This window comes from Miniopterus natalensis, chromosome X (genome assembly GCF_054644295.1).
Source record: "Miniopterus natalensis isolate mMinNat1 chromosome X, mMinNat1.hap1, whole genome shotgun sequence".
NCBI lineage: Eukaryota > Metazoa > Chordata > Mammalia > Chiroptera > Miniopteridae > Miniopterus > Miniopterus natalensis.
Genome location: NC_142103.1, coordinates 18,401,610 through 18,417,738, shown reverse-complemented (window position 1 = coordinate 18,417,738; position 16,129 = coordinate 18,401,610).

The following is a 16,129-nucleotide window of genomic DNA, read 5'->3' as shown; positions in this document are numbered from 1 at the left end:
ATTTGTTCCTTAATAATGATATTATTTGTTTGATAAAATCCACCAGTGAAACTGTTTGGGTCCAGGTATTTTTGAAGGTTTTGATTATTAAGTATATTTCTTAATAAATATAATTCTATTGAAAATTTCTATTTCTTCTGGGTCAATTTTGTTAAGTAATGTTTTGCAAGCAATTTGTCCATTCATCCAAGATGTTGAATTTAGTGGCCTAGTTTTCCCCAGTAATATCCTTTTAATGTCTGTAGGATCTATAATAATATTCCCTCTTTCAATTCTAATATGAGTAAATTGTGTTTCTTTTTCTTGATTAATCATACTTTGAGAGTATCTTGTAAAGTCAGAACTTGAGTTTTTGTATATCAGTGATGTGAGTAGCTTGGTTAGCAACAAAACAACTTCATCAATTCCCACTTTTAAGAAAGCAGCTCTCAGAGATAGCAGTTCTTTTAACTAAGACTGCATTGCCAGTGCAATATAAGGAAAACTGTTTATCATTTTCTCCCTAGAAGCCAAAAAACCCTCTGCTTCAATCCTGAAATGGCAGCCTTTGTCCTTAACTAAGCAAAAGGGAATAATAAAAGTTCAACATATGGCCAAGTGATATGTGCAAGTAAAAATAAAAGATACAATCTTGTGAAACTATGTTAATGTTGTGTCTTATGTTGATGAATGCACCTTAAAAAAAGGTTTTGTGCCCTGACCAGGTGCTCAGTTGGTTGGAGTGTCATCCCATACACCAAAAGGTTGCGGGTTTAATTCCCAGTCAGGGCACATACCTAGGTTTCGGGTTCCATCCCTGGTAGGGACACATATGGGAGACAAACAATTGATATTTCTCTCTCTCATTGATGTTTCTCTCTCCCCGCTTCTTCTCTCCCTAAAATCAATAAACATATTCTTGGGTGAGTATTTTTTTCAAAAGGTTTTGTTATAAATACAAGGAGTTAAGAATTTTTTCCTGTGGCATAGGTAAAATGATTATTATAATTAGCTGACATTTAGAGAATATTTACCTCTCAGTAAACCCAGCTCTACTTAAACTTCAAGTTTAAAAAATATATATATACTAAGCTTGGCAAATTAAGGCTCTATTCAGAATATGCCAAAAGATTCAGTCCATTCTATTAAAATTCAGTTCCTACTCTGGTTAGTTGGATTCTGAGACTGTACAAGGCTTGGCAAAAGTAGGTTTACAGTTGTGAGTATTCAAAACAGAGTTTATTCTTGTATTATTATTTATTAATTATTGTCTTATTTTCCATACAACAACTGTAAACCTACTTCTGCCCACCCTATAGTTTGAGTGAGTGTTTGATTATTTTGGCAAAGCCTCCATTGTGGCAGTATGAAGAGAAGGAGAGGAGATTTTTATGCCAAATTGATAATACAAACTTGAAACTAAAAGGGATCTTAGACTGTTTGTATACCTTTACTTACATGTGAGAAAACCTACGTCCTTAAAAATGCTTAAATAATACCCTAAATAACTATGGTGAAAGAGGAGCTCATGGGGTAGAATTTAATGATAATAGTTAATAATTTTGAGCATTTAACCTGATACTTAATATTTTTGATATTTAATCTGTGATATACTATAATTAATATTTGGTGAATATTGTTATTTAATCCTAAAAACTACCATTTAAGTTAGATATTTTAGCCACAAAAATTGATGTGTAGGTAGAATAAGTGACTTACACAGGAGTGGGCAAAAGTATAGTTGTTTGTATGGAAAATAATACAATAATTAATAAAGAATAATATAAGAATAAACTTTGTGTTTTATGTACTCACAACTGTAAACCTGCTTTTGCCAGCTCCTGTATAGTTAGTATTGGTAGAGTTGGGGTTCAAATCCAGACAGTCTAATTAGATTTAACTACTGTCTTGCACTGCCTCTCAATTATTAGTAATGGCTAGATTTTTGCATTTGTAAACATCAATCAAAATGTAAACTATCAACCAACCTCAGCAATAAACTTTACTCTTTTAGATTTCTTGCTTCTAGGGGGACAAAAATGTTACTTTACTCTAAGTATCAGGACTTATCTAGTATAAACCAGTTATTTATCACTAATTACAAATAATCTAATACAGAATCTATCTTTTTTCATGTGTTTTACATCGTGTTTTGCAATGTGGCAGTATAGCCCAGTGGCTAAACATAAGCTTTAGAGTCAGACAGACATAGGTGCAAATCCTAGTTCTGCCTTTTATTAGATTTATAACCTTGGTTGAGTTACTTGGTTTTGTCTTTGCCTAGTCATAGTTATCTCACACCCCACTCCTTAGTTTTCTCATCCTGGATATGGGGATGATAATAATACCAATTGGAGATGATGATAATATTGTCTACTTCATAAGGTTGTTGTGAGGATTAAATTACAATGATAAAGCCCTTAGCACAGTGCCCGGCATATAGTAAGTGCTCAAAATGTAACTTAGTAGAAGATTATTAATTAATTATGTACTGTCATTCTTGATCCAGGGCTTTCTTTGCCAGGCTTACCTAAATTCATCTTCACTTCATCCATTCTTTTGGTCACTAGCATCTAATTGGTGGTGGGGTGTGTGTGGGTGGAGTGATTGGTTGGTTGAGTAGCTGTGCTTCAGACTCTTTAAGGAATTTGCATCTCATTCCAAGCTTTACTGTGTTTCTGATTCCAGTTCTTATTGGATTTTGCTATGATTATTTATAGTAAGCTGACGATTTCCATAGCAACAGCACCAAGGGCTAACTTTGTAATAAATATTTGGCATTTGTGATATCATTTAAAACCCTTTCTGGGTAGCTCAATAGGACTAGACATGATCAGATATACATTTTTGGAATCCATACTAGTCTACCTGATTCTATTTTTGTTTCCTTAGAACTCATCCTTTTCTCTGCAGAATAAGTTTCCAAAAATGAAACTCTGATCATGTCTAGCTACTTTCTTTGAATCCTTCAAGTTTTTCTCATTGTCTTAAGACAGTGGTTCTCATATTATGATCTCTGAGATCCTTAGAGGTCTGAGAGCTAAATTGCAATGTAAAAACAGTGTTCATAATAATATTGAGATTATTTGCCATTTTCACTTTCATTTTTTCCTGAGTATACAGCAGAGTTTTCCAGAGGTTATGTGACATTTGATATTACAATAAATTGTGAAAATTAGCTCATTTTCTATATAAGCCAGACACTGAAGAGATTTGCAAAACAATTTTTCCCTTATGTTAACATGTAATGGAGTTTTCATTATTTTAAATGAGGAAATAAATATTTTTAATATTTCCCAGTTTTAATTTCTAATATTGTAAGTATTAACAGATGTAACACATAAACTGAATCTCTTTGGGGCTCTCCACAGTTTTTAAGAACACAATATGGCCCTGAGATGCAAAAGTTTGCAAACTGCTGCCTTAAGTGAAAATCCAAACTCTGTTATATTGTTCACCAGCCATCATGGTTTGGCCCCTGCATTCTTTTCAAGCTTTCTTTTCCCTGCCTCTTACCTATGTTCTAACCACACTGAATTTTCTATTTTTTGTTCTTTCACCCATAGAACATACTCTTCCTTCTGTTAGGAATTTCCTCTTTCTTTTACTTGACTAAATCTTATTCATACTTCAAATTCAGAATTAGATATTCCCTCCATTGCAATTGTACCTCTCTTGGCAGTATTCACACTATATGATAATTGCATGGGGTTTTTTGTTTGTTTGTTTTCCTACTAGATCGTAAATGGCATAAGGGTAGGCACTATGGGTTATTCATACTGTTTTTCTCCTTGGGCAGTAATTTACTAAATAAATAATTTTAGAAATGTATTAGAGTGAACTGAAAGTTTGGTAAGATCCATTTAACAAATGCAGAGGAAAGGATCCAGAGAAAATGACTTGGTCTCTTCATAGTCTCAAATGAAGTTGTTAGCTAGTAGAATCCTGAAACCTGTAGTTCCATACAGATTAATCCTTCAGTCCTAAGACTCCTGACAATATGACCAAGTAATTAAGCCAGATTGTATAGAACAAATGTTCCTTTATACCTAGTAGTATCCAACCACAGAGTCAGAACAAGAAAACCATCAAAAATGGTATTTTATGGATGATAACTTGTATTAGGTTAAACCAAGAAACAATTCAATTCTGCTCAGTCTTATTTTAGTATCCTCAAGTGTAATCATTAAGATCTTCTTATTTATAATACCGAGTGTGGTTAAAGAAGATTGCACTGAATTGACAAAATGATAATTACCTCTCTGTATTGTGCTATTTGTATTTGATTAAGAATATATTCCTTTATTTATTTATTTATTTTTGCAAAAGTAGAAAATTAAAAGGATGCAGTTCTAATTGGAAATAGATGTCTGAAAGTTTAAGTGGGAATTTCCCACAAAAGTCACATGAGAGTTAACTTTAGAAAACAGACATTAAATTGGGGGATTAGGAATCATTAAACTTTATTTTTAAGGTTGAAACACACCTAGTTGTTCATCTCTAATATTTGTTATCCCTCTGAGTCTTGGAATGATTGTGTGATATATTCTTGTTACTCTGAGTATGGATGCACACCAGTATCATCAATAGTCATCTGGGAGCTTATTAGAAATGCCTCACCCAGACCTACTGTATTAGTAATATATTGCTATGTTGTAAATGTCATAAATTTAGTAGCTTAAAACACATTATTTCATAGTTTTCATGGGTCAGGAATCTATGCACAGCTTAACTGGGTCCTCTGCTTGGGATGTCACAAGGCTGTAATCAAGATGTTAGCCGGGGCTGGGGTCTGATTTGAGGAAAGGAGTCCTAATGCTGGAAGTGACATCCCATCATATGCATGGATTTTGCCTGTACTCCATGTGAGGGGATTATACTGGACATGTACACTAGAGGGCAGGGATCTTAGAAGCCATCTTAGAATTCTGCTTACTATAGCTACTGAATCAGAGCCTGCATTTTAACAAGACACCCAGGTAATTCATATACATATTAAAATTTGAAGCATTGTGATATGTCACCTTCTGATATATGAAAAAACCAAAGCAGCCACAAGTTAAGTAATTTGTATTAATGTCAGAGTTTGTTAGTAATGGAACTACTTAAATCCACGTCTTTAGTTATTGATGAATACAAAGTATGTTCTATGTTGGACAGGTCCCAGACAATTAGAGAAGAGAATAAAGTCTCTGGGGATCTGGAGTTTATGGGATGACACTATAAAAGTAAAAGAAGCTAATATTTATTGAGCATTATTGTATGCAATAAACTATGCTTGGCACTTCCACATATGTCACTACATTTAATTCTTATGATAACTCTACCAGTTGGATGGTAGCATTATTATTTTATTGATGAAAATACTGAGGATCAAAGAGATTAAGTAAGATCATACGCCTAGTAAATGGTCCTAAGACTCAAAGGCAGCCTGCCTGACTTGATCTACCACGTCTTGTTTTCTCTAAATTGGGAGAGAGAAAGAGGCTGCCCAAAGAGAAGGCACAGAGCCAACCCCAAAATGTATCAGGGTTTTGAAGATACCTTCTTCCTGCTGTACCTTGAAACAAACTTGGAACTCCTGAGTTCCCTGGAGGTTTCTAGAAACTAATAAGTGGGGATGTAACTAGAAGAGAGCACAGCTCTCTCCCAGCAGCCCCTGCTCCCTTCACTGAGATTTACTGGAAGAAGATTATTACCTGAGTATACTGTCAATGTTCTGCAAAAGCAGACATTAGGGAACCCTGCCTGATAATGAAGAGCAAGACTCTGTGTTTGGTGAGTGCATTACAGTTCTTGAAAGACAAAAGAAAGATAGAGTGGTTGCCCACTAAATAGTGATAGCCGATTTCACATTAGACAATGTGGTGCTGCCCTTTTTTCTTTTCTTTTTCGTTTTTCTGGCAGGAGTTGACTATTTCAGATATTCTTCAGATAGCTTTGAGGATAGGACTGATGTGTTCCAAACCAGAAAACATTTAAGATTTTATCCAACAGAAAGTTGCTTTATAATGACAGAAAGTAGATTATGGTTACCTAAGGCTGGGGTTGTTAAGGGAGGTACAGGGTGATAGCTAAGGGATGTGAAGTTTTTCTTTTGGGGGGAATTTAAACGTTCTAAAATTGATTTTGGTGATAAATGCACACTCTGTGAATATATATCTCAATAAAACTTTTTTAAAAGTTGCTTTGTATCAAGTTTTAGTGGATAAGAACAGGTCAAATTGAGATCAAAACATTTAATCAGACGTGTGGCCTACATTTTAAATTAATGTTATAGCACTGTGGTCAGGAACCTTATATGTAGAATTTCTCTTTACTTTCTTCCTTTCCTGAGGAACAAAAAAAAGGTAATCTGTTCCTCAAGAAATACTGCTTTGAGCCAACCTGTGAATGAATGGAATTAATTACTTTTGGCAGAGCCAAAGAAGCAACTGCCAAAGAGTGTTATGTAAACTATTGTTGGATGGTCTCCTTGCCCTAGTAGGCCATAAAACTCAGACAAATTTATACAGTAGAAAAGCAGGTTTTCTTTTGATCCACAGAACCAATATGGCGCTTATTAGGTCAAAACTAGTTGATAGATGAGAGTAGATTACTTGGCTCCTCCTTCCAAACACTCATCCTATTCATTCCTAATCTCCAAATACTTATGTTTCCTTAGTGCCTCTGTATAGTAGGGCTCACTTCTCTAATTTCTTCCCAAAAATATCACCATTATTTTTATGACAAAGCTAAGCATAGTGGAAAGAGCACTGGCTTTGAACTAAGGACTGTGATAGACTTCTGGCTCTCTCAGTTACTGTGTTACCATGGAGAAATTTTCTTTTAACTTATCTGAACTTCACTTGTTTCATTCCTAAACAGGGGATGTAGTGCTCCTAGAGCAAGCATGAGATTTACCTGGTGCTTAGTAATAAATGCTAGCTGTTATTATACACGTCACTCATTGAATATTAATTTGGAACATTTAGAGTTTCAGTTTTAAACAATTTTATAGAAGTAGCATATACCCTTCTAGATTATGTGCTTGTAAGTCAAGCTGCTACTGTCACATTTTATCTCCTTGCAGTCCAGTAATATATAAAATGGTCAATCTAGTAGAATATTATAGTCTTTTCTGGAGATGCTCAACACACCTATGTATTTGTTTGGAAGATGTAATTACAAATGTGATGAACATTGGTCCCATGTCCTTTCTCAGTGAAGGGAGCAGGTGATGCATGCAGTCCATGTTAAAATAGAAAAATAGGACAATGTTTAGAATACTGAAGAATGCTTAATATTTTTTAAAATCTCAGGCTTAAATGATATGATCTATCTCACAGACTCTGCAAGGTTGTGGAGATCCAGGTACAGCTCTCTCATTCCTTTCAACTTGTCCTCAAGTCTCATGGATGTGGGACTCTAATTCTAAATTCTTGGGGTGCATCATCTAGCCAGCACTTCAGTTATAACTGTTTCCTTCCATTTCTTATAGTTTCTTGGTCATTTAAAGCCAAAGTTCTTGCCTTTGTGTCTAGTCATATGGTAGAAATTGTCAATAAGCTGGTATGTTTTCTTTAGTTCAGCCAGTGAATGGAAAACTGGGGGTTTTGGATCTTTGAGGGGGAAGAAAGGGACAAAAATGAGTCCTAAGTGAGGACTGTGCTTCAGGTTTATTCTTGAACAAACAAAACTGAGCCTTTACACTGAGAAGAGTAGCCCCCTCTCAGCAATATCTCTATACTTTATTATGTTTAAAGAACAGTATCTTCTTTTCAACCTCAAGTTATGTTACAAAAGTTGCCTTACATAGCCTTCAGCTTTCATAATTTCCAAGAAGACAATTGTGAGGAACAAATCCATCTTGCCATGAAAAATAATAAAAAATGGAAAATTCAGGAGGCATGTTTCATATATATATGTGCAGTTTTATTTCCTGCTTTTAAATGTAATGTTTTGAACATTTTCCATGTAGATAAGTCATTTTTAATGTTCTCATAGTATTTTATACACATATAATAATTTATATATAACTGTTCTCCAATTGTTTGGGCTTTGCACTTAATATGTCATCTTAGGCTGCTTTGCTAAGTCCCTCTGCACAGATCCAATAAAATACACGTGGAAAGAATTTGGTATGGGACTCTCAGGGCTACTTTTTACCATCTAATACCCTTTAGTCTATTATGAATTCTTAGTGTGGTCATTTTGTTTTCATCACAATGATTCCTGGATTTCTATTATGGGAGGGTAAGATGGATATAAAGAAAAACTTGATTGCTGACAAAAGCAGAATCATTACTTGTGCACTTTCATCATCCAACATGAAACCAAATAACATGAAGCAAAATACATTGGGCAGTTTTTACCAGAAGTCAGCACAGCTGTCAGGGCAGAGCTAGTAGTTTAAATGGATCTGTGGAGAGGGACTTACCAAAGCAGTTTATGACTATATATTAGGTTTCAAGCCCAAATGAGAAGTTGTCATCTTTGTGACTTTTTGATGTGGATTTAATATAAAATGCTATGATCAAAGATCATGGGAGTGAAAGCAGAAGAAAACTGTAGCATCATCAAATTCTAACTGTGATTCCTTATCTTAAAGTTGACATCTTGGTAAGATGAATTTGTTCTCAGAATATCTTTATGAAATTGCAACAATTAATGTATCACTTTAGCAAAATGCAGATACAGTGGACAAAGTTAAAAGAATCAGCTGGGCCTTGCTCATGAAAATTGTACCTAACATTCATTTTTATGGTTGAAGTATATAAAAGAGTTGAAAACGCATCAGTCATCACACAGATGCTCAGCAAATTTGGGCCACAACAATTGATCAGTTCAATCCAAATATACTAAGTGGATAATGTCTGATAAACTTGGTACTTTCCATGATTAACCCACACTAAAGCTCTCATTAGAGGCTTTTATGGTCCAGGTAATGAGAATTTAATTCAAATTAACCAAGATATTTAGCTTCTACTAGATAAAAGGTTCCTCTCAGGGATCACACAGAGGAGAATGTGTCAGTCAAGCATCTTGCTGTTACTACCTGGCAGTAAGTAGTGTGGGAAGAAAGACACCGTGGGCCAGATATGACAAGACAGAGGCCCAGTGAGGAAGGTTGTGATTTGTGCCACAGAAAAATAAATATGAACTGTTATATAATTTCAGAAGAGGAAACAAGAAAGGAAGAGTTAGGAACAGGAAGGAAAATGTCAGCCAAGACTGAGGCACTGTGAAAAGTCATGCGGGAAATAGAAAGATGAGAGAAAACTCAGTAACTGGTTTAAGGAGTTCAGAATCTAGTGGGAGAAATAGACTTGACAGTGACATGTGCATGTGTGAGGGCACATACACACAACAATTGAAGCCAGGATGTGGTAAACAGAAATTCCTATCTGTTCAAGTTCCTCCTGTGGGCTAGGCACTGTACTTAACACTTTACATATTCTCAAAACAACCCTGAGGTTTAGTTATGATTATCTCCATTTTCCATAGGATGAAACTGTTTCAAGAAGATTGAAAATCTAGCTCAAGATTAGTTAGTTAGTAAGTATCAAAGGGAATAATTTAAACCCATGATCAATAGCATTTTAATAGCTATTATTTAGTGTCTGCTACATGCTTTGTACTATTAGATATTCAATATATGTTATGTTATGTTTTATAACAATTTTGCAAAATATGTACAATAGTCATAATTTTACAGATCAGGAAACTGAATTGAGAGAAGTTTAATAACTTTCTAAGGTCCCAGCTATTATTAGAATAATTGAGATTCAAACCTGGGTCTACTTGCTTCTAAGGCTGTTTTTTTTACAATATAACTGCTCATTGGAGAGATAGAAGACATTAATATGAAGATCTTGGGGGCTGCTTTGGGAAAGAATAATGTTTAAGACAGACTTTTAAAATGACTTTTTAAGAGATGGAATTGGAGTATACGGATATTTAAGCTGGGAGGACAAACTTAGAGGCATAGCAGTATAGTGTAAGTCTTGTTTTGAAGAATGGGTTGACATGGTTTGGCATGGCTTGATTATAGGGACCCTCAGACAGAAAGAAGGTAGGAAAAATAGCTGGACACTGGAATAACCACAATATCATAAAAAGAAGTTGAAGTGTTTTTTTTTCTGTTTTCAATAAGGAAATGTTGAAGATTTTTGACCTTATAATTGCTTTTTCTTATTTATTGTCTGTTTCCCACCACTAGATTGAGAACTGCAAGAGAGCAAATAATTTTTGTTTTCTGTTTAGTTAACTACTGTGCCATTGGTGACTATAGTAGTGCATAGAACATAATTAGGGCTGCTGTCTGCAGTCTTGAAGTTTATAACTTGCATTATTTCAGTGGGTGGCATTCACATTGCAGTCTATGTGAATAATGTACCCTGGAGTTGTGCAGTTTTATAAACACTGGACATAATAAGCACTCAGATATTTTGAATGAATAATTAATTAATTTGCTTTAGGACAATGAGTCTGGGTGGGGTTTATAGGATTTATTGTAGCAAGGAGAGAATCAAATAACAGAATATTAGGATAATTTTTAAGTATTCTGGACACGAGATAATGATCTGACCTACCTAATTGGACTAGAAAGGGCAGGATACAGGCAATACATGCATCTATAGCAAAATTAATATGCTTTTTTACTAATTGAGTATAGAAGGAAGAGGGTTATAGGTGTGGGAAAGTTGAAGATAACTCAAGGAATTTCTATGTGAGTGCCTAGGAAGATAATGACACTAATTTAGCAAAGTAAAATAAAGAAGAGAGAAGCAAGATTGGTGGATGGGGTAGGTGGGTAGATGATGAATTCAGAGATGAGCATGTTGAGTTTAAGGCACCTGTGGGATACATATATAGACCTATCTATTTACTGGCATTTGAACAAACTGGTCTGAGACTCAGTAGAGAGATCAGAGATAAAAAGGTAGATTTTGAAGCCATGGGAAGAGCTAAGATGTGGAGAAGATGTGCAATGAGAAGAGGAGGCAGCAAAAGGTAGTACCTTAACAGATGCTTGTAAGAGTGGGCAGTAAAAATGAAAATGAAAGGACACTAAGTAGATGCAGTCTGAATGCAGAAGAATAAGAACATTGTCTTAGAAGCAGGAGAGATGGAAGTAGCCATCTATCTCACAGCTGTCAAGAAGTCAAACAAAAGGAGAACCAAAATAAGTCACTGGATTTATTAATTAGAAAGTCATTTCTATAGAAATTGAATCCAATAAGATAGTGTGGTTAGAAGCTGGACTGCAAGTTATTAAAGAGTGAATGTGAAGTGAGAAAATGGAGATAGCAAATGCAAATTACAAATGAGTAGTTGAAGGATTTAGAAAGATGAGACTGTAACTTGAAAAAGAAGCAGGGATAAGGAACAGTTTTATAGGATAGAGGAAGATTTGCATGTCTGACAAAGGGGAAGGAATAAACGAAGATGGAGATGATTGATGAGATGAAGTGCTAAAAAAACAGGAAGAGATGGGAACAAGAATATAGCAAAAAGGTTGTTCTTGGAATATGGAAAGAAAAAATATTTCAAGATAGGAGGGAAGAGGAAAGAATAGGTAGAGATAGAAAATATAAAATGGAAGCAAGGCAATTTTCAGGAGTTCATGGTGGATGGCCTCAATCTTCCCTGTAAAGTAGGGGGCAACTCCATCTGCTAAACTATAGACTCTTTCTTAAAAAGCTTAAGGTATCAAAATACAAATACCCATATTGTTATTTGCATTTGGCAATGTGTGGTAAAGTTTATATTTATTTCACAACCTTACTAAATTCTGCTTAAATGTGCTTTAAAAAGTTTTGTTTTAAAAAGCTTAGTTTGGCAACTTTAAGCCCTTTATCAGAAAGCAGCCATATCAGAAAGCAGTTTTATATTGAATCCTATGTATGATGGTTGCTATGGAAACAATCAAATGCAAACTTTATTTTATAAAACACCAGCAAAGCTATTGATCAGGTGGGAGGCAGAGAGCATCAAATCATGTCACTCAAGGAGAAGAAAAAAGAAACAGAGAGGTTGTTAGGTGAAGAGAAACCTTTGGCTGGGAAAAATATAATCACAGTTTTTATATATACAAATGTGGAGCATAGATAGTTGGGGTTTTATCTTTCTGCTTTAAACAAGCAAAGGTGTTGGAATCATGAGTACTCAGAGAGTCAAGCAGGGAAGATGACATGAGGCCTTAGCAAACAGAAAGCAGTAATAGATAAAAACTAAGCTCACAGAAGTGAAGGAAGGACTAGGACTGGGTCATTAAGTCCAAGTGAAATTAGAGCAGAACCAATGCCTGGGTTTCAAAATCAAATAGAGCAACTATGTAGGAAAGAGGCAGAGAAAATGGCAGAGCTGAAAAAAAAATCTTATTTAACTGGAACACAGTTAATGCAAATCTCACACATCCTTAAGCTTTTTATACTCTTATGATAAGAAGATATCAAGTAGAAATAGGGTTATTAATATTGGGTTTTATACCAGACTGCAGTTAGGGTCTATCAGAGGCAGCTAAATTCCTATACTTTTCTATTTCTAGTCTTAGGTGTTGGTAGGGTGCTTGTGGAACAGGTTGGCCATAGTTAGGGAATTGAACTTCCATCATTCCATGTCCTTGTAATAGAATTTCTCCAATACTGGAAAGAAATGAATGTAAACTCAATTCGTTAGTATAGACCAAGAGGGGGAAAAAGTGTCAGAAGGGCACAGATCAGTTATATTAGCATAGAAACAACAGTGATCAATCACATTGGCAAATGTCCAAGGATGTCACAGTAATTTATTCACATTCATAATATCCCTTGTATTAAATCTATGCTCACCATGCAAACTTGTTTCCCTGATGTTCTATCAGTCAATTATTTGCACATTATAAAGATCATATACGAAGAATAAAATAAAAATTGACAACCACCTAGAAATAAACATTGCTAATATCTTGGTAAATTACATCCTAATTTTATGTTTTTAGAGCTATATAACTTTAAATGGAGATATCTTTGTCCAAATATACAGAAATATATGCTTAATATATATACAGTGTTATGAAATTAAAATAGTACTATATAAATCTATATTGTGGTATTTTTTTATTTAATATTCTATGATGAACTTTTCCAAAAAATCCTTAAATATCTTTTGAGAACATAACTTTGAAAGGTACCTTAGGAGCACATAGTATGGAAACATAATTTATTTAATTTCTTATTGTTGGAAAACTGGCTTTCAGGTTTTATTTTTGGACTTTTTTAGTTAAATTTATTGGGGTGGCATTGGTTAATAGAATCATATAGGTTTCAAGTGTACATTTCTATGACACATGATCTGTATATTGCATTGTGTTTCTACCCAAAGTCAAATCATCTTCCAACATGGGTATTTGTCCCCCTTTACTCTTCACTAGAAGATATGGTTCATATATACTATGGAATACTACTCAGCCATAAGAAAAGATGAAATACTGCCATTTGTGACAACATAGATGGAACTTGAGAATATTATGTTAATTGAAATGAGTCAGAAAAAGCCAAAACCATATGATTTCACTCATATGTGAGATATAAACCTGAAACTTATAGACACTGACTTTCAGTTTTTTACATTTAGAAATCTTTGATTAACACCTCTGTCTTTAAATGTTAGTGTATATTTATGGAAATATAATTTTTAGACCATTGATTATGTACATTGTTAAGGCTTTTGATAGCTATTGCCAGAGTGCCTTAAAGGGTACATTTCCAGATTTACAGGTTTTAGATAAGATTATGCAAATTTTAAGACTTGATTAATAGGGACAAATTTCCCTCCAGAAATAAACACTTTATACTCCAAACCAGCATTTGAAATCTATTTTATCCCCCATTTACGTCAACAACGAATACCAACATGTTTGCAAGTATTATAGGTAAAAAAAAAAAAAAAAAAAGGTGTGTTAATCATGTTTTAGATAAGGTTGGACATTTTTACATATTTATTTACATTTTGTATTTATCTTGTGAGTGTTTTAGTAATGTCTTTTGTCCAAATCTTTTTAAGGTGTTATTTTTGACTTATTGCTTGCCAGAAATCCTTTATATGTAATGTATGTAACAAATATATTTTTCCTAGCTCTCATTTGTCTTTCAATTTATGGGGTTTTAATGCACAAAAGTTTATAATTTTTAATATAGTCAAGTATATGAATCATTCCCTTTATGTTTTATATTTTAAAAAATTGTTTCTTATTTATACTGACTGATATTTTTATCTGTTTTGTACTTTTCATGATTTTATTTATTGTATTAAATTTTAATATATCTGGTGTGCATCTGTGTGTGCATATGTACACATATATTTGCAAGGACTTTTTAACTATAAAAATTGGTTTGCTATTTTTCTTCCCAAGTCTCATTCTCTAGACACCGCTGGAAAGAAATGTTAATTCAGAGATAATTTAGAGGCTGTATTACTAAACAAAAATGCAATGCTTTGTTATCAATCGTACAATTTTTTTGGTGAGTAGGAAGTAATGTTTTAACTATTTTACCTCATAATATGTTTTACTGTGTTGTCTGTTTCTTTTAGGAAATTGGTTGAGAATTTTAGGTAAAGCATATTGTGCTATAATTTTTTCCCTTTTAAATAATTGAAAGTATTTCATGGTTAGTGTTTTTACACAGAATGTCTGATTTTCAGATATGGATTACTGATGTTAAATGGAAGGTGCCTGTATTTCCCTCAACATCACACTTATATAAACATCCAAATATATCAATTTGAGCTCAGTACTTTTATATTCATTGTCTGAATGTGTCAACACAACACATTTTAATGTTTCTTTTATAATATATGTAGAATCTAATAATCTTTTTCCAAATATATTTTTTGCAGTTTATTCTTATGTGTTGCATCTTCAAAAAAAAAAATTAATCCAGCTATACTTTTTATTGTAATTGAATTAACTTACATTCATGTTAAATTTTGGAAAATTTGCAATTCTTTCTACATTTATTTTTCCCATTAAGAAACATTTATTAATGTAAACTTGTATCTTCTTTTGGAAATTTTCAAATATTTTCTCATGCAGCCATTGAACTTTTCTTTTTTTCTTGTAAATTGTATGCATTGATTTTTAAATATACTTATATGTGTATAGATATGTATATATAAAAATTCATTGTAAGTGATGGGGTTGCACATATATGGAAATCTTAATATTGTTATTATAATGAACGGAATTTTCCTCACACCTTTTCACTATTTTTAGCACCTCTTAGTGTATCTCATATTTTATTCAGTTGTTTCTTTAGTTTCCTAAGTAATCATTATCTATAAATAACGATAAATTATTTCCTTTCTAATAATTTTGTGCTTGCTTTTTTATGTCTTATATTACTCAAAACTTTGAGAACTTTAAGTTGGGAACAGTTGGTATTTTAACAAATGCATTTTGAGTAGCTTTAGAAATTTTCACGTTGCTTTTTCTGCCATGTCTTTTTAAAATTTTTGACACTATTCCAGGTGTCACCCATTCCCCCTCCCCTTTGTCATCATCACACTGTTGTCTGTGTCCATTGGCTATACATATATGTTCTTTGGCTAATCTCTTCACCCTCTTTAAGCCAGTCTCCCCACCCCCTCCCCTCTGACCTCTGTCGGTCTGTTCCATGTATCCATGCCTTTGGTTCTATTTTGTCTGTCAATTTTGTTTATTAGATTCCACATGATGTTTTGTGTAATTAATGTATGAATAATAATAAACCACACCTACATGTATTGGATAAATAAAAAACAAGATATTATTTGCTAGTACCTTATAGTATATTTCACATATATAGGGTGTCTCCCCCAAAATGTGTATACACACTTCGAATAATTATAAAGGCAGTGTTTAATAAAATACATTTTATTTTCAAAATTGAGCTATCAGCTGTTAAAGTGTATATACATTTTTTGGGACACCCTGTATTTATTAGTGTAATTGTTTTATAATTTCTATTTTCTCCTTTATTTAAACTTTGGTATCAAGGTATCTAAATTTTATTAAATTAATTGAGAAACTTCCATTTTCATCTATAATTTAAAATAATTTCTATGCCATAAAATGCTACTGAACATTTACAGAACTATCTGGGCTTGGAATCTTCTTTGATTATAGTTGTTTCACAACTTTTCCATT